The sequence below is a fragment of the Pristiophorus japonicus genome, chromosome 20 (assembly GCF_044704955.1).
Source record: "Pristiophorus japonicus isolate sPriJap1 chromosome 20, sPriJap1.hap1, whole genome shotgun sequence".
NCBI lineage: Eukaryota > Metazoa > Chordata > Chondrichthyes > Pristiophoridae > Pristiophorus > Pristiophorus japonicus.
Window position 1 is genome coordinate 95,084,420 of NC_091996.1, and position 26,428 is coordinate 95,110,847.

General features: G+C 52.5%; 2 pseudogenes; both read right to left on the bottom strand.

The window, feature by feature from the left end:
• Positions 1-9,761: 9,761 nt before the first annotated feature.
• On the bottom strand, positions 9,762-9,992 carry LOC139233213 (U2 spliceosomal RNA; annotated as a pseudogene).
• A 125-nt stretch (positions 9,993-10,117) lies between these two features.
• Positions 10,118-10,318, bottom strand: LOC139233290 (U2 spliceosomal RNA; annotated as a pseudogene).
• Positions 10,319-26,428: the final 16,110 nt, after the last annotated feature.

The window sequence follows — 26,428 nt, forward strand, 5'->3', positions numbered from 1 at the left end:
CATTTTTCCCAAGAATGGGCCTACATAGTCGACATGGACCCTAGACCATGGTTTGGAGGGCCAGGATCATAAACTTAGTGGCGCCTCCCTGGGTGCATTGCTTGACTGGGAACATGTATTACATTTGTGCACACAGGACTCTTAAGTCTGCATCGATACCGGGCCACCACACGTGGGATCTGGCTATTGCTTTCATCATTACAATGCCTGGGTGGGTACTGTGAAGATCACTAATGAAAGACCCCTGCCCTTTTTTGGCACAACTACCCGATTAACCCATAGGAGGCAGTCTGCCTGTATAGACATTTCATCTCTGCGCCGCTGGTATGGCTTTATCTCTTCCTGCCTCTCTAACGGGACACTAGACCAATTCCCGTGGAGCACACAGTTTTTTACTAAGGACAGTAAGGGGTCCTGGCTCATCCAGGTTCTAATGTGTCGGGCGGTAACAGGTGATTGCTCACTCTCGAATGCTTCCATTACCATAACTAAATCTGCAGGCTGTGCCATCTCCACCCCCGTGGTGGGCAATGGCAGCCTACTGAGAGCATCGGCACAGTTTTCTGTGCCTGTCCTGTGGCGGATGGCGTAGTTGTATGCGGACAACGTGAGCGCCCACCTCTGGATGTGGGCCAATGCATTCGTATTTATCCCCTTATTTTCAGAAAAGAGGGATATAAGCAGCTTATGGTCGGTTTCCAATTCAAATTTGAGCCCGAACAGATAATGATGCATTTTCTTTACCCTGTAAACACACGCTAACGTTTCTTTTTCGATCATACTATAGGCCCTCTTGGCCTTAGACAGACTTCTGTATGCATAAGCAACCGGTTGCAATTTCCCAAATTCATTAGCTTGTTGCAATATACACCCGACCCCGTACGACGACGCATCACATGCTAGTACCAAACATTTACATGGATCGTACAACACAAGCAATTTGTTTGAGCATAACAGCTTCCTAGCTTTCTCAAAGACATTTTCTTGGCTTTTACCCCAAACCTATTCATTCCTTTACGCAGTAAAGAGTGCAGGGGTTCTAACAACGTGCTGAGACCCGGTAAGAAGTTACCAAAATAGTTCAGGAGTCCTAGAAACGACCGCAGCTCCGTATTTTGTGGTCTTGGTGCGTTTTCGATTGCCTCTGTCTTCAAATCGGTGGGCCTGATGCCATCCGCCGCGATTCTTCTCCCCAGGAACTCCACTTCATGCGCCAGGAAAACGCACTTCGAGCGTTTTAGCCTGAGTCCCACATGATTAAGCCGACTAAGAGCCTCCTCCTGGTTCTGCAGGTACTTGACGGATGTCCCGACTAGTAACCAAGATGTCGTCCTGGAAGACCACGGTGCGCGGGACCGACTTCAGCAAGCTTTCCATGTTCCTCTGGAATATCGCTGCGGCTGATCGAATCCCAAACAGGCATCCGTTGTAAACGAAAAGACCTTTGTGCGTGTTGATGCAGGTGAGGCCTTTCGAAGATTCCTCCAGCTCCTGCGTCATGTAAGCCGAGGTCAAGTCCAGCTTTGTGAACGTTTTCCCTCCTGCCAGAGTCGCAAATAGGTCGTCTGCCTTTGGTAGCGGGTATTGATCCTGCATCGAGAAACGATTGATAGTTACTTTGTAATAACCACAAATTCTAACGGTGCCGTCTCCCTTGAGGACTGGAACAATCGGACTGGCCCACTTGTTGAATTCGATCGGCGAAATGATGCCCTCTCGTTGCAGCCTGTTCAGCTCGATCTCCACCCTCTCTCTCATCATGTAAGGTACCGCTCTCGCCTTGTAATGGATGGGTCGTGCCCCCGGAATCAAATGGATCTGCACTTTTGCTCCTTGGAACTTCCCGATGCCTGGTTCGAACAGCGAGGGGATCTTGCTTTGGACCTGGGCACGTGAGGTGTTGTTGACGGATGAAAGTGCTCGGACGTCGTCCCAGTTCCAGCATATCTTTCCCAGCCGGCTCCTGCCGAACAGCGTGGGGCCATCGCCCTGTACCACCCAGAGTGGTAAATCGTGCACCGCTACATCGTAGGAGACCTTTACGGTAGCACTGCCAATTACGGGAATCAGTTCCTTTGTGTACATTCTAAATTTGGTACGAACGGGAGTCAGGACTAGCCTTGAAGCCTTGTTGCACCACAACTAATCGAAAGTCTTTTTACTCATTATGGACTGGCTTGCGCCCATGTCCAGCTCCATGGACACCGGGAGTCCATTTAATTCAACCTTCAGCATTATCGGGGGACACTTTGTGGTAAATGTGTGCACCCCATATATCTCTGCCTCCTTGGTCTGAGGCTCTGGCTCATCATGATCCACCGTGGATCTGTCCTCCTCTACAACATGGTGGTTTGCAGGATTAGCAGGGTTTGCAGCTCGCCTGCACATACGTTGGAGGTGTCCCATTGATGCAGCACCCTTGCAAACGTATCCTTTGAAGTGGCATGAATGGAATCGATTATCACCCCTGCAGCGCCAACGAGGTGTCAATGGCCTTGTATTCACCACCCTTGATGACGGACTCTGAGTCATCTGCGGACATGCAGCTACAGGCGTGTAAGTCCTGCCATGTACATTTCGATTCGAAAACAATGTTATTTTGTTCACAGTACTTGCAGCAGTACTAGTGTGCTGGGAAATGTGTTTGGTATTGTCACTGGTGGAGATAAACACCTGGGCTATTGCTATGGCTTTACTCAAGGTTGGGGTCTCTACAGTCAAAAGTTTGTGAAGTATTACTTCATGGCCAATGCCAAGTACAAAGAAGTCCCTGAGCATATGCGCCAAGTGCCCTTCAAATTCGCAATGTCCTGCAAGGTGCCTTAGCTCGGCGACATAGATTGCCACTTCCTGGCCTCTTGAACGTGTAGAACCGATACTTCGCCATCAGAACGCTTTCCTTCGGGTTTAGATGCTCCCGGACCAGTGTGCACAACTCATCGTACGACTTGTCCGTGGGTTTTGCTGGAGCGAGCAGGTTTTTCATGAGGCCATACGTTGGTGCCCCGCAAACGGTGAGGAGGATCGCCCTTCGTTTGGCAGCGTTCGCTGCTCCTTCCAGCTCGTTGGCCACGAAGTATTGGTCAAGTCGCTCCACCAAGGTTTCCCAATCATCTCCCTCCGAAAATTTCACCAGGATGCCCACAGTTCTCTGCATTGTTGCGTTGGGGTTCGTCATCTGTATCTTGTCGCAAGTTGTTATGTCTTGATACTGCAAGCTCAAAGTAAGTGTGACCATAGTCCTTTATTACAGACCTCAGAGTGCCTCTCCAGCCTGTGAGGCCTCCTTATATACAGGTGCTCGCAAGGGACTGTGGGACTCCAGGGGATAAGCCCTCTGGTGGTTAGACATGGTAATTACAGGTTTACATATATAACAGCCGCGATCATAACAGTCACTGCAGTTAATAGAATGATACAGCGCAGGAGGAGGCCATTGGGCCCATCGAGCCTGTGCCGGCTCTGTGAGCGAGCGATCCAATCAGTCCCACTCCCTCTGCTCTTTCCCCACAGTCCTGTGAATGTTTCCCCGTCCAGTATTTATCCAATTCCCGGTTTGAAAGTTACTATTGAATCTGCTCCCACCGCCCTTTCAGGCAGTGCGTTCCTGATCACAACAACTCGCTGCGTAAAAACATTCTCCCCATCTCCCCCTCTGGTTCCATTGCCGATTATCGTCAATCTGTGTCCCTCTGGTTACCGACCCTCCTGCCCCGGGAACAGTCTCTCCTTATTTACTCTATCGAAACCCTCACATATTTTTGAACGCCTCGATCAAATCTCCCCTTAATCTTCTCTGCTCCAAGGAGAACAACCCCAGCTTCTCCAGTCTCTCCACCTCACTGTCGTTCCTCATCCCTGGGACCATTCTGGTCAATCTCCTCCGCACCCTCACCAAGGCCGTGACACCCTTCCTAAAGTGCGGTGCGCAGAATTGGACACAATACTCCAGTTGAGGCCGAACCAGTGTTTTATTCAGGTTTGGCATAACTTCCTTGCTTTTGTACTCTCATCATCACCATAGGCAGCCCCTTGAAGCGAGGATGACTTGCTTCCACGCCAAAAAAAGGATGGGTTCACAGGTGTTTCAATGAAGGACCTAATATTCCAGACCCTGAACAACATGTTGAAGGGTGGAAGATGCCTGTGCATGGATTTTTTTAACGTGGGGTGACCGTTGCACACCAGCCACCACACGGGCTTGACAGAGCGAGGTCTTGGTCCAGTGGCAAGGGTTGAACCAGGACGACTGGAGACCTGCTCTGCTGCATGAATCTAGTGCGCTCACATATCACAGTGTGGGCTGGGCCCGTGCTGCCCCTGGGCCCTCGCCTCTTCAGGGCCCCGAACTCTCGCCTCTCCTTCTATCTTGGCCTTGAATACACTCAACAACTGAGTATCCACAGCCCTCCTCAGCTCAGTCCTAAATGGCCAAACCCTTTATCCTGAGACTGTAACCCCTGGTTCTAGACTCTTCCCGATCACGTCCATCTACAGTCTCTCGCCGCTCCTTCGCTCCGACCTCGTCTCTCCCGCTTTACCTGCTCACGCTCCTCTATTCTTCTGTTCACTAACGCCAAGGATCCTGTCTGCTCTTTTAGCAGCCTTCTCAACTTAAGATTTGTGTACATTCACCCTCAGGTCTCTCTGTTCCTGCACCCCCTTTAAAAATGTTATGTGACGCGTTTTAAGGTATTTTTTGATGTGATCAAGCAGCAACCTTTTCTTTTTAAGATTCTGAGGGAGATTGACAGGGTAGATGCAGAGAATATGTTTCCCCCGGGCTGGGGAGTCTAGAACCAGGGCTCACAGTCTCAGGATAAGGGGTTTGGCCATTTAGGACGGAGATGAGGAGGAATTTCTACTCTCAGAGGGTTGTGGATACTCAGTCGTTGAGTATATTCAAGGCCAAGATAGATTTTTGCAGTCGAGAAAAAGAAAAGAAAGAACATAAGAGCATAAGAAATAGGAGCAGGAGTCTGCCATACGGCCCCTCGAGCCTGCTCCGCCATTTAATAAGATCATGGTCGATCCGATCTGGACTCAGCTCCACTTCCCCGCCCGCTCCCCATAACCCTTTATTCCCTTATCAGTTAAGAAACTGCCTTAAATTTATTCCATGTTCCAGCTTCCACAGCTCTCTGAGGCAGCGAATTCCACAGATTTACAACCCTCTGAGAGAAGAAATTCCTCCTCATCTCAGTTTTAAATGGGCGGCCCCTTATTCTAAGATTATGCCCCCTAGTTCTAGTCTCCCCATCAGTGGAAACATCCTCTCTGCATCCACCTTGTCGAGCCCCCTCATAATCTTATACGTTTCGATAAGATCACCTCGCATTCTTCTGAATTCCAATGAGTAGAGGCCCAACCTCCTCAACCTTTCCTCATAAGTCAACCCCCTCATCCCCGCAATCAACCGAGTGAACCTTCTCTGAACTGCCTCCAAAGCGACTTGGATTTATATAGCGCCTTTCACAACCACCGGACGTCTCAAAGCCCTTTACAACCAATGAAGTGCTTTTATAGAGTGTAGTCACTGTTGTAATGTGGGAAACGCGGCAGCCAATTTGTGCACATCAAGCTCCCACAAACAGCAATGTGATAATGACCCGGATCAACTGTTTTTTTGTTATATTGATTGTGGGATAAATATTGGTCCCAGGACACCGGGGAGAACTCCCCTACTCTTCTTCGAAATAGTGCTGTGGGATCTTTTACGTCCACCTGAGAGAGCAGACAGGACCTCAGTTTAACATCTCATCCGAAAGACAGCACCTCCGACAGTGTGGCACTCCCTCAGTACTGCCCCTCCAACAGTGCGGCACTCCCTCAGTACTGCCCCTCCGGCAGTGCGGCGCTCCCTCAGTACTGCCCCTCCGACAGTGCGGCACTCCCTCAGTACTGCCCCTCCGACAGTGCGGCACTCCCTCAGTACTGTCCCTCCGACAGTGCAGCACTCCCTCAGTACTGCCCCTCCAACAGTGCAGCACTCCCTCAGTACTGCCCCTCCAACAGTGTGGCGCTCCCTCAGTACTGCCCCTCCAACAGTGTGGCGCTCCCTCAGTACTGCCCCTCCGACAGTGCGGCGCTCCCTCAGTACTGCCCCTCCGACAGTGCGGTGCTCCCTCAGTACTGCCCCTCCGACAGTGCGGCGCTCCCTTAGTACTGCCCCTCCGACAGTGCGGCGCTCCCTCAGTACTGCCCCTCCGACAGTGCGGCGCTCCCTCAGTACTTACCTTCCGACAGCGTGGGGCTCCCTCAGTACTGCCCCTCCGGCTCCCCGGCCCCCCCTGCTCCCCCCGCCCCCATTCCCCACTCCCCCCGCTCCCTGGCACCCCCCTCCCCTGCTCCTCGGCCCCCCTGCTCCCCCGCTCCTCGGCTCCCCTGCTCCCCCGCTCCTCAGCCCCCCTGCTACCCCCACTCCTCGGCCCCCCCCCCGCTCCCCCGCTCCCCTGCTCCCCGGCCCCCCTGCTACCCCCACTCCTCGGAACCCCCCCTGCTCCCCCGCTCCCCAGCCCCCCACTCCCGCGCTCTCCAGGTAATGAAGGGGAGAGCCCCTCCTATGCGGCAGTGACGCTATGCGGCCCAGTGCGTAGCGCTGCACCCCGCTCCCTCTGCTCCCGCCCCGTTAACGCCCCAGAGAGGACGTGGACGTGTTATTTGACTTTCCACTTCCTCTTGCAGGGCGGTAACCCCAATTTCGAAAGTGAGGGCGGGACTTCTGCGCCCGGCTCAGAAAGTCCCGCCTCCCGGACATGATCTCCCCCAAACTTGGCGAAGTGGAATTTCCCCCCGTCGGGGAATCGAGGGATAATAATAATAACGTGTATTTATATCGCACCTTTAACGTAGTAAAACATCCCAAGGTGCTTCACAGGAGCGTTACAAGACAAAACAGATAAATTTGACACCGAGCCACACAAGAAGAAATTAGCGCAAGAGGTGGGTTTTAAGGAGCGTCTTAAAGGAGGCAAGAGAGGTGGAGAGGTTTAGGGAGAGAGTTCCAGAGCTTGGGGCCCAGGCAACAGAAGGCACGGCCACCGATGGTGGAGCGATGGAAGTCGAGGGATGCTCAGGAGGGCAGAATTGGAGGAGCGCAGAGATCTTGGGGGGTTATGGGGATCGGGCTAATGGAGGAGTTGAGGTCGAAGATCAGCCGTGATATTATTGAATGGCGGAGCAGGCTCGAGGAACCGAATGGCCGACACCTGCTCCTAATGTGTTTTTGTCTCCACACCGAAGCTGAGCACAGTCATTTGGCTCGGAGCGAGGAGAGTATTGAAACGTTACTGTCTCGAACCAGAAATTATTCAACTTCACTGTTGTAAGCCGGGTCCAGGGATTCTGGTAAACCTAATCTAGGGTCAATCGGTACAGCAGCAGGCAGGACCCGAGAAAAGGCCGGACAGACTAGCAAAAGTGATTTATAGTAAAGCTGTCAAGGGGCATTGTGGGTAGGGCTAAGTGCTCTGTGACTGTCCGGTCCGGGAAGGATTTAAACAGCCGGTGTCAGGAGGTGAATCTGTTGTCGATGTGAGGCTACAGGCCTCGACCCATGCTTTCGTAGGCCTCTGCAAATACGTCGACTATGTCCTGGAGTTCAGCCTCTGTGTGTGCACAGACGCAGGCGTCGTCCGCGTACTATAGCTCGACGACAGAGGTTGGAATGGTCTTGGACCTGGCCTGGAGGCGGCGCAGGTTGAACAGCTTCCCACCGGTTCTGTAGTTTAGCTCCACTCCAGCGGGGAGCTTATCAACTGTGATGTGGAGCATGGCAGCGAGGAAGCTTGGGAAGAGGGTTGGGGCGATGACGCAGCCCTGCTTGACCCCGGTCTGGACATGAATTGGGTCTGTGATGGATCCGTTGGTTAGGATCACGGCCTGCATGTCGTCGTGGAGCAGGCGGAGGATGGTGACGTACTTTTGGGGGCATCCGAAACAGAGGAGGACGGAGGTGGAGGAAGACAAAGGTCTTCCACCAGCCTGTCCTCGCTGCACAGCACTGCCCCCCAAACATCAAGATCCACGGCGTGGCACTGGACATCGTGGACCACTTCCCCTATCTCGGGAGCCTCCCATCAACAAGAGCAGGTATTGATGATGAGATCCAACACTGCCTCCAGTGCCCCAGTGCAGCCTTCGGCCACCTGAGGAAAAGAGTGTTCGAAGACCAGGCCCTCAAAACTGTCACCAAGCTCATGGTCCACAGGGCTGTAGTAATACTCACCCTCCTGTATGGCTCAGAGACATGGACCATGTACAGTAGACACCTCAAGTCACTGGAGAAATACCACCAACAATGTCTCCGCAAGATCCTGCAAATCCCCTGGGAGGATAGACACACCAACGTTAGCGTCCTCGTCCAGGCCAACATCCCCAGCATCGAAGCACTGACCACACTCGACCAGCTCCGCTGGGCAGGCCACATTGTTCGCATGCCCCGACACGAGACTCCCAAAGCAAGCGCTCTACTCGGAACTCCTTCAGGGCAAATGAGCCAAAGGCGGGCAGAGGAAACGTTACAGGGACACCCTCAAAGCCTCCCTGATAAAATGCAACATCCCCACTGACCCCTGGGAGGCCCTGGCCAAAGACTGCCCTAAGTGGAGGAAGTGCATCTGGGAGGGCGCTGAGCACCTCGAGTCTCATCGCCGAGAGCGTGCAGAAACCAAGCAGGCAGCGGAAGGAGCGTGCGGCAAACCAGTCCCACCCTCCCCTTCCCTCAACCACTGTCTGTCCCACCTGTGACAGGGACTGTGGTTCCCGTATTGGACTGTTCAGCCACCTAAGGACTCATGCTAAGAGTGGAAGCCAGTCTTCCTCGATTCCGAGGGACTGCCTCTGATGATGATGACAGGCTTCGGATGAGACATAGAAACATAGAAAATAGGTGCAAGAGTAGGCCATTCGGCCCTTCGAGCCTGCACCACCATTTAATAAGATCTTGGCTGATCATTCCCTCAGAGGTTAAACTGTGGCCCCCGTCTGCCCTCTTGGGTGGGACATAACAGATCCCCGTGGCCACTATTTCGAAGAAGAGCAGTGGGGGGAGGGGGGGCGGCGCTGGAGGGAGGGGGAATTCTCCCCGGTGTCCTGGGGCCGATATTTATCCTCCTCGACCAACATCACCAAAAGCGGATGATCTGGGTCATCATCACATCGCTGTTTGTGGGAGCTTGCTGTGCGCTAATTGGCTTGCCGCGTTTTCCACATTACAACAGTGACCACATTCCAAAAAATACTTCATTGGCTGTGAAAGCGCTTCGGGGTGGCCTGAAGTGGCGCTAAGGTGCGGCAGTAATACACGTTCTTCTTAAAGCATTGTCCACCTTACCCTCACGTGCACCCCCTCCCCGCCTTTCATCCCTTACCCCTCCGCTCCCACACCCACTTCCCCCTTGGCTCTGGGACGGCGAAGGTTGAACAGGTTCCCACTGGTTCTGTGGTTTAGTTCCACTCCAGCGGGAAGCTTGTTGACTTGTGGGGTGGGCAGTGGAAACGTTACGGGGACACCCTCAAAGCCTCCCCTGATAAAGTGCAACATCCCTGTTATGTATGTAAACATTGTCCCTGGTAAGTCCTGACTCTACTGACTTACACAAGACACATTTAAAAAAAAATATATATATTTTATTCGTTGCCAATCTTTCCAATTCTTTGTCAGATCAACTTGTCAGATCATAAACGCCAAAGGTCACCTTGCGCCCAAACAAAGATCACTCTGCGCCAATGATTTTGCTCTTAGCCAAAAGGCCTAGAGTCAAAGCTGCACCGTTCCTGGAAGTACTGCAATACCAGATTCGTGCATGGAGTTGGATGGGGCGTCCCCCACCCATCTCCATGGAGGTGGACGGGGCAAGCCCCCCACCCACCTCCTATTTCCAAAAAGCATAGGAGAACCACCTTCCTGATCCAGGGAGAACCACTTTCTGGTCATGGTTACTCCCCTATCAGGTCAGTTACGCATGATCTTAGCCAAAAGGCCGAGATACACGAGACACATTTTTTTTTATTCGTTGCCAATCTTTCCAATTCTTTGTCAGATCACAAACGCCAGAGGTCACCTTGCACACATCAAGGATCACCCTGCGCCAATGCTCTTAGCCAAAAGGCCTAGAGCCCAAGCACCGTTCCTGGAAGTACTCCAATACCAGGTTCGTGCCATGGAGGTGGATGGGTCAAGCACCCCACCCACCTCCTATTTCCAAAAAGCATAGGAGAATCACCTTCCTGATCCAGGGAGAACCACGTTGGGGTCATGGTTACTCCCCTGTCAGGTCAGTTACGCATGATCTTAGCCAAAAGGCCGAGAAGCGATACACGAGACACATGCTGAAGTCAAGGTCACTCAGGACCTGCACCTTTAATTCCAGCTCTCCCAGTGCTGCACTTGCCTGAGACCTCCCTTTATATACCTCAGTGGGACAGGTATGGAGTGTCTCCTGCAAGTGCACCCCTGGTGGTAAGGTATGCTTATTGTTCCAGGTCATATCCAGTTACAGTCATGTATAGCATGGTAAGATACAGTTATATACAGTAATGTGAGATACATGACATCACCCTCCCCCAAGGTCTTATTGCCTTTATAGATTCAGTCTCTCAGATGGTCTATGCTCTCGCGTGGAGCGTCTTAGTTGTGGTTCAGTTGTTTGCCTTGGTGCCTGTTTTTCGTTCAGTGTGATTGCTGGTATCTCGCCTGGGCTCTCTGTTTCGTTCGGTGTGATTGCTGGTATCTCGCCTGGGCTGTCTGTTGAGACTGCCCTTTCCTCAGGTTGTTCCACCTGTCTGTCCACCAGGTGTGGTGTAAGTTCCACATTGTAGTCTGCCTCTGGTTCTTCAGTGCTATCAGTGAATATACTTTTGACTTGGTCTACATACCTCCGGCAGGTTTGGCCATTGTCCATTTGTACAACCAGTAGCCTGTTTCCTTCTTTGTCTGTTACTGTCCCTGCAAGCCATTTGGGATCCCGGCCATAGTTTAGCACAAACACTTTATCCCCTATCTCATTCCATCTCCCCCTCGAATTTCGGTCATGGTACTCAGTTAGCTTTTGACGCTTAGCCTCAACAATTTCATGCATGTCTGGGAGGATTAACGAGAGCCTGGTCTTTAAGGTTTGTTTCATCAATAATTGCGCGGGGGGATCCCCAGTCAACGAATGCGGACGAGATCTGTATGCCAGCAGGCGACCCTGCAGTGTGGGACCTTGGATTCTGAGCATGCCTTGTTTAATGATCTGCACTGCTCGCTCCGCCTGGCCATTGGATGCCGGCTTGAAAGGTGCCGACTTAACGTGATTTATACCGTGGTCAACTATAAAATCGTGAAATTCTGCGCTGGTGAAGCACGGACCATTATCACTGAGCAGTATGTCAGGAATGCCGTGCATTGCAAACATGGTTCTAAGGCTCTCCACAGTGGTGGAGGTGGTGCTCGAGTTTAAAATGGTGCACTCGATCCATTTTGAAAATGCATCAATGACTATGAGGAACATTTTGCCCATGGATGGGCCCGCATTGTCGACATGCACCCGCGATCATGGTTTGGTGGGCCAGGGCCAGGGGCTTAGGGGGGCCTCCCTGGGGGCATTACTGAGTTGGGCACAAATGGTGCACCGACGGACATAAAGCTCCAAGTCCGCATCAATGCCAGGCCACCAGACATGAGATCTGGCTATGGCCTTCATAAGGACAATTCCCGGGTGCTCGCAATGGAGCTCCCGGACAAACGCCTCCCTGCCTTGTAAGGTCATAACTACTCGGCTGCCCCACATCAGGCAGTCTGCCTGTAGTGAGAGTTCATGCATGCGCCTATGGAAGGGTTTGATCTCCTCGGGGCAGGCATCGCGAGCCTCTGCCCAGTCACCGGTTAAAACGCATCTTTTAACTAGAGATAACGTGGGGTCGCTGGTCGTCCAGGCTCTGATTTGGCGAGCCGTCATGGGCGACCCTGTGGATTCAAAGGCATTGATTGCCATGACCATCTCATAGTCCTGTTTGTCAGACCCTTCTGAGGTCGCCAGGGGTAGCCTGCTAAGCGCGTCGGCACAGTTGTCTGTGCCTGGTCTGTGCCTTATCTTGTAGTCGTAAGCCGCCAGAATGAGTGCCCACCGCTGATTGTGCGCCGAGGCGTTGGCGTTGATTGCCTTGCATTCGGATAGTAGGGACGTGAGGGGTTTGTGATCGGTTTCTAACGCAAACTTGGCCCAGAAAAGGTATTGGTGCATCTTTTTGACACCGTACACGCACGCGAGCGCCTCCTTCTCAACCCGCGCTCCGCCCGTGAAAGTGACCTGGAGGCATAAGCAACGGGCTGCAATTTACCCGCATCATTGACGTGCTGTAAAACGCACCCGACCCCGTATGCTGACGCATCACACGTAAGGGCTAACTTTTTACCTGGGTCAAAAAAGGCTAAAACACTCTAGGAACATAGAAGGTTGCATGCCTTATTGAAGGTGCGTTCTTGGGCGTCTCCCCAAAACCAATCGCACCCCTTTCTGAGTAGTCGTGGAGAGGCTCCAGCAGCGTGCTCAAGTTCTGCATAAAGTTCCCAAAGTAATTGAGTAGCCCGAGAAACTCACGCAGTTCCGAGACATTCTGGGGTCTGGGTGTCAGGCGAATTGCTTCGGTTTTGAATTTGATTGGGCGGATTCCATCAGCGGCAATCCTTCTGACCAAAAATTCAACCTCAGGCGCGAGAAACAGACACTTGAATTTCTTAACTCTTAGGCCTACGCGATCCAATCGACTTAGTACTTCCTCAAGATTGCGGAGATGAGAGTCGGTGTCCCTGCCCGTGATGAGTATGTCATCTTGAAACACAACTGTCCCCGGGATGGACTTGAGCAGACTTTCCATGTTGCGCTGGAATATAGCAGCTGCCGACCTGATGCTGAATGGGCATCGATTGTACACAAAGAGGCCTCGATGTGTGTTGATGGTGGTGAGTAGCTTAGACTCTTCGGTCAGTTCTTGCGTCATATACGCAGATGTGAGGTCAAGTTTCGAGAAAAGTTTTCCTCCGGTCAACGTGGCAAATAGGTCCTCCGCTCTGGGCAGCGGGTATTGGTCCTGTAGGGAGACTCTGTTTATGGTAGACTTATAATCCCCACAGATTCGCACGGATCCATCAGGCTTCATGACGGGGACGATGGGGCTTGCCCAGTCGCTGAATTCTACGGGAGAAATTATGCCTTCCCGCAGAAGTCGGTCCAGTTCGTTTTCAGTCTTTTCCCTCATCACATAAGGCACAGCTCTAGCCTTGTGATGGACTGGTCTGGCATTCTGTGTGATGTAGATTCTAACTTTAGCCCCTTTGAAGGTGCCCACACCTGGCTGAAAGAGATGTTCAAAACGGCTTAGAACTGTTGATCAGGAGGTCCGTTCCTCTGACGACATGGCGTGAACATCATCCCATTTCCAATGAAGTTCTGCTAGCCAGCTTCTCCCCAACAGTGCTGGGAGATCCCCGGGGACAATCCACAGGGAAAGTCGGTTCACCATCCCTTTGTGTGTGACTGAGAGCATGGCGCTGCCAAGGACTGGGACGATTTCTTTAGTATAGTCCTTAGTTTGGTGTCGATCTTTGTGAGTTTTGGTCTGTTGCTTTTGTGCGGCCACAGCTGTTCAAATTGTTGAACGCTCACGAGGGATTGACTGGCCCCCGTGTCCAGTTCCATGTTGACGGGTATCCCGTTGAGTAGAACCCTCATCATAATTGGAGGCGTCTTGGAGTAAGAACAGTGGACATTGATTGTGTTAACCCGCTGTACCTCGGCGTTCTGTGCACTGTTTCAACCGTCTTCTGGTCCGCTTTCCGACCCTTCCGATTCGTATACCAGCCGAGCTGCTGTTTTTCTGCACATGCGAGCCAGATGCCCTGTGTAGTTGCAGTTTCTGCAAATGGCATGCTGAAATCGACACACCCTGGTTGAGTGCCTTCCCTCCCATCTCCAACACAGACCGTTTCTGTCATGTATCTCACACTACTGTACATAACTGTATCTTACCATGCTATACATGACTGTAACTAAAGATGACCTGTAACCACTAGCTTACCTTACCACCAGGGGTGCACTTGTAGGAGACACTGGATACCTGTCCCAGACAGGTATGTAAGGACAGGTCTCAGGCAAGTGTGGCATTTGAGAGCTGTGTAATAAAGGTGCAGGTCCTGAGTGACCTTCACTTCAGTATGTGCCTCGTGTGAATCTGTACTACAGGGACAGGACTTTACAGTTTCCATTGTTTCCGAAGGATGAGCTGCATCTGGCTGATCTTCATTGAGCTTCTCTCAATCTGTTGTTGATTGCTCGCATTGTGGGTTGATGAGGTGTGATCGGCCGTTCTTGTGGCCCTTGATTTTGATGGCTTCTGGCATCACTGTTTGCTGTTGAAGGCCTGCTCTCCTGCCTTTGTCTGTGTGTGGGGATAGCGGTTTGTTTCACAATGTGAACCCCTTGTTCCGATGCCTCGTTGGTTGTCGTAACCGAAGTATAGATCAGCCTTGTTTCTTCTTCGCCTGCCAAGAACGTCTGTGCGACCAGTGCTGCTGCCTCTAGAGTCAAGTTCTTAGTCTCTATAAGCTTTCGGAATATACCTGTGTGGCCTATTCCTTCAATAAAAAAGTCTCTCAGTACTCCTCTCCTTAGTTCATCGGAGAACTCATATGAACTAGCCAGCCTCTGAAGTTCCGCCACGAAGTCGGGTATGCTTTGGCCCACACAGCGTCTGTAGTTGTAGAACCTGTGTCTGGCCATGTGTAGGCTGCTCGCTGGCTTCAAGTGGTCTCTCACCAGTGTGCTCAACTCCTCAAACGACTTGCTTGCTGGTTTCTCGGGTGCCAGCAGGTCTTTCATTAAAGCGTATGTTTTCGAGCCACAGCTGGTCAAGAGATGGGCTCTTCTCTTGTCTGCCTTATCGTCGCCCAGCCAGTCTTTGGTCACAAAGCTTTGCTGGAGCCTTTCTATAAAGTCATCCCAATTGTCTCCAGCATTGTATGTCTCATCTGAGCTGTTGGAAGCCATTCTGTGGATTCTGTGATCCCGTAACTCGTTGCCACTGTTAAGTCCTGACATGGTAAGATACAGTTATATACAGTAATGTGAGATACATGACAGTAACTGTGTAAGGCTTGCCACCAGAGGGCGCAACTGTTGGAGGCCCAAGGGTCACCTTCACACCTCATGCAAGGGAGTATAAAAAGTTGTCTGCCATGCTGCTTAGGCACACTGGAGCTGTATTGAAGAGACTAAGGTCACATCAGTTTTAGCTTATGGTACTCAGTCTTGTGGAGTTCTTCCATACTTAACAATCTCCACCGACAAGATCCTGCAAATCCCCTGGGAGGACAGACGCACCAACGTTAGCGTCCTCGACCAGGCCAACATCCCCAGCATCGAAGCACTGACCACACTTGACCAGCTCCGCTGGGCAGGGCCACATTGTTCGCATGCTCGACACGAGACTCCCAAAGCAAGCGCTCTACTCGGAATTCCTTCACGGCAAACGAGCCAAAGGTGGGCAGAGGAAACGTTACAAGGACCACCCTCAAAGCCTCCCTGATAAAGTGCAACATCCCCTCCGACACCTGGGAGTCCCTGGGCCAAAGACCAGTCCGCCCTAAGTGGAGGAAGTGCATCCAGGAGGGCGCTGAGCACCTCGAGTCTCGTCGCCAATTGCGTGCCGAAACCAAGCGCAGGCAGCGGAAGGAGCGTGCGGCAAACCAGTCCCACCCTCCCCTTCCCTCAACCACTGTCTGTCCCACCTGTGACCGGGACTGTGGCTCTCGTATTGGACTGTTCAGCCACCTAAAGACTCATTATGAGAGCGGAAGCAAGTCTTCCTCGATCCCGAGGGACTGTCTATGATGATGGGACTCTGGGAATCTTGGCAAGAAATCTTAAGCCAAGTGCAACGTGTGGGTGGGAGGCGGGGGGTGGTAGGATGGAGAAGCTTCGTACCACCTCGTACAGTTACTGCTCGACGGCTGGAAGTCCTCTGAAAGCCTTCCTGTTATGTGGTGTGTGAAATGCAGAAGTAAGGTGCGGTGAGTCACACAGCGTGTGGGAATGAGACTTGCTGAAACACCCACATACTTCCTCAGACACTCTTATCTGGCGGATCGACTTCCAGTAAATACCCAAGGCCCTGCCGATTACTAAACGCTTACTGGATGTGGCCACAGCTCCACCAGAGCGAGAGGCACTTGTTCCATCTTGCTTTCTTTGATATTTTTCACAATTGTTCTTGGGTGAAACGCGGGGGGTGTTTTCTTCTTTTTGTTATTATTCCATTTCCCTTTCCACCCCCCCCCCCTTCCCCACCGATCTCCCCCCGAAGATACTGCCTCTTGCTGCCGATTAGTTCCAAGAGCTAACCCGAGTGGCCTATCTCGGTGCGTAAGCCTGGACAGTAGACCACTTACCCTATCCCGGGGCGACTTACCTCATCTCATCGTCCCAAAATAAAAGACTCCCATTTCTACGCCGCCTTTGACAATCTCAGGACGTCCCAAAGAGCTTCACAGCCATCAAAGTCCATTATGGAGTGAAGTCACTGTTGTAATGTGGGAAACGCGGCAGCCGATTTGCGCACAGCAAGCTCCCACACACAGCAATGTGATAATGACCCAGATCATCTTCGAAATAGTGGCTGTGGGATCTTTTACATCTAACTGAGAGGGCAGATACGACCTCGGTTAAGTGTCGCATGTGAAAGAGAGCACTTCCGACAGTGCAGTGCTCCCTCATTACTGCCCTTCCGACAGTGCGACACTCCCTCAGTACTGCCCCTCCGACAGTGCGGCACTCCCTCAGTACTGCCCTTCCGACAGTGCGACACTCCCTCAGTACTGCCCCTCCGACAGTGCGGTACTCCCTCAGTACTGCTCCTCTGAAAGTGCGGCGTTCCCTCAGAACTGCCCCTCCGACAGTGCGGCGCTCCCTCAGTACTGCCCCTCCGACAGTGCGCCGCTCCCTCAGTACTGCCCCTCCGACAGTGCGGCGCTCCCTCAATACTGCCCCTCCGACAGTGCGGCGCTCCCTCAGTACTGCACTGGGAGTGTGAGCCTGGATTTTGTGTTCAAGTCTCTGGAGTGGGGCATGAACCCACGACCTTCTGACTCAGAGGCGAGAGTGCTACCCACTGAGCCACGGCCTACACAGTCTCAAGGCAGCACCTGAGAGGGTGCAATTGGCATTGACGTCTCTGGAAAACCGAGGGGCCAGAGAGCCAGCCGAGGTCCTCAGTGCTGGCCAGGACTCAGTGACTCGTTGCTCGAAAGTGCAGGCATCTGAACTTACCTGAACACAATCACTCACAGATGGGAAAGGAGGATTTAGGTGTAGTGCTGGATGTGTAATCGTGAGTCAGACTCAACAGGTGGGGATCTGCTTCGTGTCTGCTGCATTTTATTGCAGTGCGAAGAATAGTTTTCACTGTTTATGGGGAGCTGGCAGCTGTGGGCTTTGAGCACAGAATCTAGGCTGACACTCCAGTGCAATGCTGAGGGAGCACCGCACTATCGGAGGGGCAGTACTGAGGGAACGGCGCACTATCGGAGGGGCAGTACTGAGGGAGCGCCGCACTATCGGAGGGGCAATACTGAGGGAACGCCGCACGGTCGGAGGGGCAGTACTGAGGGAACGCCGCACTGTCGGAGGGGCAGTACTGAGGGAGCGCCGCACTGTCGGAGGGGCAGTACTAAGGGAGTGCCGCACTGTCGGAGGGGCAGTACTGAGGGAACGCCACACTGTCGGAGGGACGGTACTGAGGGAGCGGTGCACTGTCGGAGAGGCAGTACTGAGGGAGCGCCACACTGTCGGAGGGTCCGTGCTGAGGGTGCGCCGCACTGTCGGAGGGGCAGTACTGAGGGAGCTGTCTTTCGGAAGAGACGTTAAACCGAGGCTCCGTTTGCTCTCTCAGGTGGACGGTAAAGATTCCATGACACTATTTTGCTGAAGAGCAGGGGAGTTCTCCCCGGTGTCCTGGGGCCAATATTTATCCCTCAATCAACATCACTAAAAGCTGATGAGCTGGTCATTATCACATTGCTGTGTGTGGAAGCTTGCTGTGCGTAAATTGTCTGCCGCGTTTCCCACATTACAACAGTGACTACACTCCAAAGGTACTTAATTGGTTGGAAGGCGCTTTGGGACGTCCGGAGGTGGGGAAAGGTGCCGTATTCTTTCTTTGAAAGGCTCGACAGTGGCATTAAGTACAACGAATGAAAATGATCACATTGCCACGGGTCGAGCCACAAGTTGTCGACTGAGCAATAATCAAGCTTTGCCGAGCAAGCAAGCTCGACGGGCCGACACAAAGGGGGAAGTATCCAGAGTCACATTCAACCTGAAATTAGAGAGTCCGGAAACCCAACACATGGTAAAAGAGGAAGAACGGTTCGCAGCTTTCGGAGTGTCCACCGACCGTGGTGGGCAGGGCCCCAACCAGCACATATCCACCCCCTTCCCCTTTCCTTTTGCTGGGCTGCAGTTCTACGGGTACTGGTCAATCTCCGCTATCTCGCAGTGTCAGCTGTGACTCAGTGGGCAGCACGCTCGTGGCTGAATCAGAATGTTGTCGGTTCAATCCCCACTCCAGGGATCTGAACACATAAATCTCGGCTGACACTCCCAGTGCAGTACTGTGGGAGCGCCGCACTGTCGGAGGGGCAGTACTGAGGGAGCGCCGCACTGTCGGAGCGGCAGTACTGTGGGAGCGCCGCACTGTCGGAGGGCCAGTCCTGAGGGAGTGCCACACTGTCGGAGGGGCAGTGCTGAGGGAGCGCCGCACTGTCGGAGGGGCAGTACTGAGGGAGCGCCACACTGTCGGAGGGGCAATACTAAGGGGAGCGCCGCACTGTCGGAGGGGCAGTACTGTGGGAGCGCTGCACTGTTGGAGGGGAAGTACTGAGGGAGTACTGCACTGTTGGAGGGGCAGTACTGAGGGAGCGCCGCACTGTCAGAGGGGCAGTACTGAGGGAGCGCCGCACTGTCGGAGGGACAATACTGAGGGAGCGCCGCACTGTCGGAGGGGCAATACTGAGGGAGCGCCGCACTGTCGGAGGGGCAGTACTGAGGGAGCGCCGCACTGTCAGAGGGGCAGTACTGAGGGAGCGCCGCACTGTCGGAGGGGCAGTACTGTGGAAGCGCTGCACTGTCAGAGGGCAGTACTGAGGGAGTACTGCACTGTTGGAGGGGCAGTACTGAGGGAGCGCCGCACTGTCAGAGGGGCAGTACTGAGGGAGCGCCGCACTGTCGGAGGGGCAGTACTGAGGGAGTGCCGCACTGTCGGAGGGGCAGTACTGAGGGAGCGCCGCACTATCGGAGGGGCAGTGCTGAGAGAGCGCCGCACTTTAGGAGGGGCAGTACCGAGGGAGCGCCGCACTGTCGGAGGGGCAGTACTGTGGGAGCGCTGCACTGTCGGAGGGGCAGTACTGAGGGAGCGCCGCACTGTCGGAGGGGCAGTACTGAGGGAGCGCCGCACTGTCAGAGGGGCAGTATTGAGGGAGCGCCGCACTGTCGGAGGGACAGTACTGAGGGAGCGCCGCACTGTCGGAGGGGCAATACTGAGGGAGCGCCGTACTGTCGGAGGGGCAATACTGAGGGAGCGTCGCACTGTCGGAGGGGCAGTACTGTGGGAGCGCCGCACTGTCAGAGGGGCAGTACTGAGGGAGCGCCGCACTGTTAGAGGGGCAGTACTGTGGAAGCGCTGCACTGTCGGAGGGCAGTACTGAGGGAGTACTGCACTGTTGGAGGGGCAGTACTGAGGGAGCGCCGCACTGTCAGAGGGGCAGTACTGAGGGAGCGCCGCACTGTCGGAGGGGCAGTACTGAGGGAGCGCCGCACTGTCGGAGAGGCAGTACTGAGGGAGCGCTGCATTGTCGGAGGGGCAGTACTGAGAGAGCGCTGCACTGTCGGTGGGGCAGTACTGAGAGAGCGCCGCACTGTCGGAGGGGCAGTATGAGAGAGCGCCGCACTATCGGAGGGACAGTACTTAGGGAGTGCCGTACTGTCGGAAAGGCAGTACTGAGGGAGCGCCGCATTTCGGAGGGGCAGTACTGAGGGAGCACTGCACTGTCGGAGGGGCAGTACTGAGGGAACGCCGCACTGTCGGAGGGGCAGTACTGAGGGAGTGCCGCACTGTCGAAGGGGCAGTACTGAGGGAGCGCCGTACTGTCGGAGGGGCAGTACTGAGGGAGTGTCGGAGGGGCAGTACTGAGGGAGCGCCGCACTGTCGGAGGGGCAGTACTGAGGGAGTGCCGCACTGTCGAAGGGGCAGTACTGAGGGAGCGCCGCACTGTCGGAGGGGCAGTACTGAGGGAACGCCGCACTGTCGGAGGGGCAGTACTGAGGGCGCGCCGCACTGTTGGAGGAGCAGTACTGAGAGAACGCTGCACTGTCGGAGGGGCAGTACTGAGGGAGTGCTGCACTGTCGGAGGGGCAGTATGAGAGAGCGCCGCACTGTCGGAGGGGCAGTACTGAGGGAGCACCGCACTGTCGGAGGGGCTGTCTTCTGGATGAGACGTTAAACCGAGACCCCGCCTGCTCTCTCAAGTTGGATGTAAAAGATCCCAAGGCCACTATTTGGAAGAAGAGCAGGGGAGTTCTCCCCGGTGTCCTGGGGCCAATATTCATCCCTCAATCAACATAACAAAAAACAGATTATCTGGTCATTATCACATTGCTGTGTGTGGAAGCTTGCTGTGCACAAATTGGCTGCCGCGTTTCCTACATTACAACAGTGACTGCACTCCAAAAGTACTTCATTGCCTGTAAAGCGCTTTGAGACGTCCAGTGTTTATGAAAGGCGCTATATAAATGCAAGTATTTTTTCTTCACGCCCGAGGCCAGACAACAGCAACAACAACCTGCTTTTATAGAGTGCCTTTAACGTAGTAAAACACTGGAGCCTTAGTCAAACAGAATGTGACCCCGAGCGTCATAAGGTTGTTATTGGGACAGGTGACCAAAAGCTTGGACAAAGGGGTGGCTTTTAAGGAGGAGAGAGAGAGAGGCGGAGAGGTTTAGGGAGGGAATTCCAGAGTTTGGGGCCCAGGCAGCTAAAGGCACGGCCACCGATGGTGGAGCGATCGAAATCGGAGGATGCTCAAGAGGCCAGAATTGGAAGAGCGCAGAGACCTCGGGGCCCGAGGGGAGAGGGGTGGTTCTCGGGCTGGAGTAGATAGGGAGGGGCGAGGGCCATTGAGGGATTTAAACATGAGGATGAGGATTTTGAAATCGAGGCGTTGTTTAACCGAGAGTCAATGTAGGTCAGCGAGCACAGGGGGTGATGGGTGAGCGGGACTCGGTGCGAGTTAGGACACGGGTCAGCGAGCACAGGGGGTGATGGGTGAGTGGGGCTCGGTGCGAGTTATAGAAACATAGATAGAAACATAGAAAATAGGTGCAGGAGTCGGCCATTCGAGCCTGCACCGCCATTCAATGAGTTCATAGCTGAACATGCAACTTCAGTACCCCATTCCTGATTTGTCGCCATACCACTCCCCCCGATCCCCCCAGTAGCAAGGACCACATCTAACTCCCCCCCCCACACCGAACACATCCAGTGAATTGGCCTCAACAACTTTCTGCGGCAGAAAATTCCACAGGTCACCACTCTCTGGGTAAAGAAGCTTCTCCTCATCTCGGTCCCAAATGGCCCACCCATCCAACCCCAGACTGTGACCCCTGGTTCTGGATCTCCCCAACATTAATAAGAACAGAAGAACATAAGAACATAAGAATTAGGAACAGGAGTAGGCCATGTAGCCCCTCGAGCCTGCTCCGCCACCCAACAAGATCATGGCTGATCTGGCCGTGGACTCAGCTCCACTTACCCGCACGCTCTCCATAACCCTTAATTCCCTTATTGGTTAAAAATCTATCTATCTGTGACTTGAATACATTCAATGAGCCAGCCTCAACTGCTTCCTTGGGCAGAGAAATCCACAGATTCACAACCCTCTGGGAGAAGAAATTCCTTCTCAACTCGGTTTTAAATTGGCTCCCCTGTATTTTGAGGCTGAACCCCTTAGTTCTCGTCTCCCCAACCAGTGGAAACAACCTCTCTGCCTCTATCCTGTCTGTCCCCTTCATTATTTTAAATGTTTCTATAAGATCACCCCTCATCCTTCTGAACTCCAACGAGTAAAGACCCAGTCTATTCAATCTATCATCATAAGGTAACCCCCTCATCTCCGGAATCAGCCTCGTGAATCGTCTCCATACCCCTTCCAAAGCTAGTATATCCTTCCTTAAGTAAGGTGACCAAAACTGCACGCAGTACTCCAGATGCGGCCTCACCAATACCCTATACAGTTGCAGCAGGACCTCCCTGCTTTTGTACTCCATCTCTCTCGCAATGAAGGCCAACATTCCATTCGCCTTCCTGATTACCTGCTGCACCTGCAAACTAACTTTTTGGGATTCATGCACAAGGACCCCCAGGTCCCTCTGCACCGCAGCATGTTGTAATTTCTCCCCATTCAAATAATATTCCCTTTTACTGTTTTTTTCCCAAGGTGGATGATCTCACATTTTCCGACATTGTATTCCATCTGCCAAACCTTCGCCCATTCGCTTAACTTATCTAAATCTATTTGCAGCCTCTCTGTGTCCTCTACACAACCCGCTTTCCCACTAATCTTTGTGTCATCTGCAAATTTTTTTACACTACACTCTGTCCCCTCTTCCAGGTCATCTATGTATATTGTAAACAGTTGTGGTCCCAGCACCGATCCCTGTGGCACACCACTAACCACCGATTCCCAACCCAAAAAGGACCCATTTATCCCGACTCTCTGCTTTCTGTTAGCCAGCCAATTCTCGATCCATGCTAATACATTTCCTCTGACTCTGCGTACCTTTATCTTCTGCAGTAACCTTTTGTGTGGCACCTTATCGAATGCCTTTTGGAAATCTAAATACACCACATCCATCGGTACACTTCTATCCACCATGCTCGTTATATCCTCAAAGAATTCCAGTAAATTAGTTAAACATGATTTCCCCTTCATGAATCCATGTTGCGTCTGCTTGATTGCACTATTCCTATCTAGATGTCCCGCTATTTCTTCCTTAATGATAGCTTCAAGCATTTTCCCCACTACAGATGTTAAACTAACCGGCCTATAGTTACCTGCCTTTTGTCTGCCCCCTTTTTTAAAACAAAAGCGTTACATTAGCTGCTTTCCAATCCAATGGCACCTCCCAGAGTCCAGAGAATTTTGGTAGATTATAACGAATGCATCTGCTATAACTTCCGCCATCTCTTTTAATACCCTGGGATTTCATCAGGACCAGGGGACTTGCCTACCTTGAGTCCCATTAGCCTGTCCAGCACTACCCCCCTAGTGATAGTGATTGTCTCAAGGTCCTCCCTTCCCACATTCCCATGACCAGCAATTTTTGGCATGGTTTTTGTGTCTTCCACTGTGAAGACCGAAGCAAAATAATTGTTTAAGGTCTCAGCCATTTCCACATTTCCCATTATTAAATCCCCTTTCTCATCTTCTAAGGGACCAACATTTACTTTAGTCACTCTTTTCCGTTTTATATATCGGTAAAAGCTTTTACTATCTGTTTTTATGTTTTGCGCAAGTTTACATTCTTAATCTATCTTCCCCTTCTTTATTGCTTTCTTAGTCATTCTTTGCTGTTGTTTAAAATTTTCCCAATCTTCTAGTTTCCCACTAAACCTTGACCACCTTATACGCATTGGTTTTTAATTTGATACTCTCCTTTATTTCCTTGGTTTTCACTGGAATTTATTTTTGTTGAGCACTATGAAAGAGCTCCTTAAAAGTCCTCCACTGTTCCTCAATTGTGCTACCGTTTAGTCTGTGTTCCCAGTCTACTTTAGCCAACTCTGCCCTCATCCCACTGTAGTCCCCTTTGTTTAAGCATAGTACGCTCGTTTGAGACACAACTTCCTCACCCTCAATCTGTATTACAAATTCAACCATACTATGATCACTCATTCCAAGAGGATCTTTTACTAGGAGATTGTTTATTATTCCTGTCTCATTACACAGGACCAGATCTAAGATAGCTTGCTCTCTTGTAGGTTCTGTAACATACTGTTCTAAGAAACAATCCCGTATACATTCTATAAATTCTTCCTCAAGGCTACCCCTTGCGATTTGATTTGGTCAATCGATATGTAGGTTAAAATCCCCCATGATTACTGCCGTTCCTTTTTCACATGCCTCCATTATTCCCTTGATTATTGTCCGCCCCACCGTGAAGTTATTATTTGGGGGCCTATAAACTATGCCCACCAGTGACTTTTTCCCCTTACTATCTCTAATCTCCACCCACAATGATTCAACATTTTGTTCATTAGAGCCAATATCGTCTCTCACAACTGCCCTGATATCATCCTTTATTAACAGAGCTACTCCACCTCCTTTCCCTTCTTGTCTATCTTTCCGAATTGTCAGATACCCCTGTATGTTTAATTCCTAGTCTTGGCCCCCAGCAACCACGTTTCTGTAATGGCCACCAAATCATACCCATTTGTAATGATTTGTGCCGTCAACTCATTTACTTTATTTCGAATGCTGCGTGCGTTTAGGTAGAGTGTTTTAATACTAGTTTTTAAACCATGATTTTTAGTTTTGACCCCTCCTGCAGCCCCTTTATATTCATACATATTGTCCCTTCCTATCACCTTGTGGTTTACACTTACCCCAGTGCTACTCTGTTGCCTCCTGCCTTTTGCATTCTTTCTTGGGGTTCTGTTCATCTGAGCTCTCACCCACTCTAACTAGCTCAGAGCCCTCTCCTGGGTTCCCATCACCCTGCCAAGCTAGTTTAAAGCCCTCCCAACCGTACCATCAAAACCATCCGCGAGAACATTGGTCCCGTCTCTGTTGAGGTGTAACCTGTCCGAGTTAGGACACAGGGTCAGCGAGCGCAGGGGATGATGGGTGAGTGGGACTCGGTGCGAGTTAAGACACAGGCAGCGGAGTTTAGACAGCGAGAGTGTATGGGTATTCTCATGGTCTGAGAGGTTGGGAAGATCACAGCTATGCCCAATCCTCTCCTCATCTGAAGTCCACACACCACACTTTCGAGAAAAGATTACTGGATAGTCATGAAGGAACAGTAAGCCCTGCCTTCCTTGTCCAAAGGTACTGGAGCAATTGAACCTGTAACTGCACTATGAAAGAAAGACTTGCATTTATATAGCACCTTTCACAACCTCAGGACGTCCCAAAGTGCTTTACAGCCAATGAAGTACTTTTGGAGTGTAGTCACTGTTGTAATGTGGGAAACGCAGCAGCCAATTTGCGCACAGCAAGCTCCCACACACAGCGATATGATAATGACCAGATAATCTGTTTTTTTACTGATGTTGATTGAGGGATAAATATTGGCCCCAGGACATCGGGGAGAACTCCCCTGCTCTTCTTCAAAACAATGGCCGTGGGATATTGTATGTCCACCTGAGAGCAGACAATGCCTCAGTACTGCCCCTCCGACAGTGCGGCGCTCCCTCAGTACTGCCCCTCCGACAGTGCGGGGCTCCCTCAGTACTGCCCCTCCGACAGTGCGGCGCTCCCTCGGCACTGCCCCTCCGACAGTGCGGCGCTCCCTCGGCACTGCCCCTCCGACAGTGCGGCGCTCCCTCGGCACTGCCCCTCCGACAGTGCGGCGCTCCCTCGGTACTGCCCCTCCGACAATGCGGCGCTCCCTCGGCACTGCCCCTCCGACAGTGCGGCGCTCCCTCGGCACTGCCCCTCTGACAGTGCGGCGTTCCCTCGGTACTGCCCCTCCGACAGTGCTGCGCTCCCTCGGCACTGCTCTGGGAATGTCACGTGTGGATTTTTTGTGGTGAAGTCTCTGGAGTGGGGATTTGAACCTAACTGCTTCTGGGCTAAGTGATGCACTCAAACCCTGCTGTCTGCCTGGCTAAATGCCGGCAATTTCCCATTCGAATGGGAAAAAAACTCTTGCACCATACTGGTGTTTACTGGCCTGTCTGCTGTGCTGAATGCGTCAGCCCGCCCGCACTCGCCCTGTCTGCTCGCGCTTGCCGTGAACCCCAAAACCCACGCCGGGAGATTAATTCTGAGAAGCGGGCGCCGCTCAGCAGGTGACGTCAGCCGGCCGATCACGTGACGCCGGGCTGCCGGAGCGGACGCAACCATTTACGAGGCAGCGGGGGCTGCTATGAAAAACAATAGTGTTGCAGTGGAGCGAAAGGAGGGGAAAATGCGGGTGGCACGGACGGTTGTGGATTCAGTAATTCATAGGAAATGGGTTTTGCTGAATGCGGCGGGTGGGAGGGGTAATTGAGCGGGGCTGGGTGTTGTGGCAGGGAGTGATTTCCCCCCCTTCCTCCGCGGGCCCCGGCAGTGGAACATTCCAGCCCCTGTTCTGAGAACTGGTCCGCGAGCCGCTTCTGCGAAGCAGCA